The sequence below is a fragment of the Lucilia cuprina genome, chromosome 6 (assembly GCF_022045245.1).
Source record: "Lucilia cuprina isolate Lc7/37 chromosome 6, ASM2204524v1, whole genome shotgun sequence".
Lineage (NCBI taxonomy): Eukaryota > Metazoa > Arthropoda > Insecta > Diptera > Calliphoridae > Lucilia > Lucilia cuprina.
Genome location: NC_060954.1, coordinates 45794426 through 45795911, shown reverse-complemented (window position 1 = coordinate 45795911; position 1486 = coordinate 45794426). Strand labels below are relative to the sequence as shown.

Here is a 1486-nt window from a genome sequence, read left to right as displayed (position 1 = left end):
GTTCTAGTTCAGTTCTAGTTCAGTTCTAGTTCAGTTCTAGTTCAGTTCTAGTTCAGTTCTAGTTCAGTTCTAGTTCAGTTCTGGTTCAGTTCTAGTTCAGATCTAGTTCAGTTCTAGTTCAGATTTAGTTCAGTTCTTCTCTGTTCAGTTCTGATTAAGTTCTAGTTTAGTTTTAAGTTCAGTTCTATTTCAATTCTAGTCATAATTCAAGCCTGTGATATTGCCCAATATAGTTTTAGTATATATAATATATAGACTTCATTTTCTGAGTTATCCTGATGACCGCTTCAAAATTCATCCAAGGGCAATCTTCCGAACAAAATTTATTTTAACAGAACTCCTCAATATTTATGTTTATAAATGGAGCTACATTCTGATAGACATACATATTTGCATACAACAACTTTCTTACAATATAGTTCACTAGAAAAACCCCGTTAAACTAAAAATGCAAATTAGATTTGTCTGTAAAATTTTTTTCAGTCTATACAATTTTATTAACAAACAACATAAAAAGGTATCGTCAATGATATGAACATACATATGTATGTCTGCTGAATAAAAGATAAAAAGAGAGAAACTAATATATAACAAAGGACTTGTATGTTATTTACAGACAGATTATTTAAAAAAGGTTTTATTTTAAACTCTATTGATTTTATGTTTTTTTTGTATTTAACACAAACTTATACACACTATTGCACTTTTATAAAATGACATTTACAATTTACTCATACCTTTACAAAGATAAGTATTCTGACAAATACTCAAAGCACAGCAGATCTGGAGGATTTATCCGCATCGTGGACTTTCTGTCAGTTAGTTATACACATATATACTTTCCTACGTACATCTGACACATTTAATAAAGTAAGGAATTAAAGGATTCTTCATCCATGAATCTGCTGGGTGTCTAAAACACTCGCTTTCAAGAGGTTAAGATACAGTTTGTATGTGGACGACAAGCAAGTATCAGTAAAAACTTTATATAATACATTTAAGAGTACGTGTTTCTGTATAAAAAATAGTTTTAGACAAAAAATATGAATTAAAGACTTTTTGTTTTAATTTTCTTAAAACGCTTTAACTATTGCAAACAAGTTTTATTCTTAATTACTATGAACTTTAAGTGGAAAATTTGCTGAGAGGCACAAATGTTTTTTGACATCAGAAGGAAGGAAGTTTTATGATTTAAATAAACACAAGGTTAGGTTGTGGTCAATGCCACTTTATGTGTACAAAAGTTTTAGTTTATGCTTTTCAATGACATCGTAGAACTTCGTATTATAAAGTAATTTTTTGAAATGCGTCATTAAACTGTTAAGTCAATAAGAGAATAAATAAATAAATTAATAAATAAATAGACTCTAGACTAGCCTAAGACTAGACTAAAGACTAGACTATAGACTAGACTATAGACTAGACTATAGACTAGACTATAGACTAGACTATAGACTAGACTATAGACTAGACTATAGACTAGACT

The 1486-nt window shown here is 29.1% G+C and overlaps 1 protein-coding gene across 1 annotated transcript in view; it reads right to left on the bottom strand.

Moving 5' to 3' along the window:
* LOC111687415 (cyclic nucleotide-gated cation channel subunit A) overlaps positions 1-1486 on the bottom strand; it is an 88824-nt gene that overhangs the window by 76984 nt on the left and 10354 nt on the right. The gene's annotated exons all lie outside the window — the stretch shown is intronic.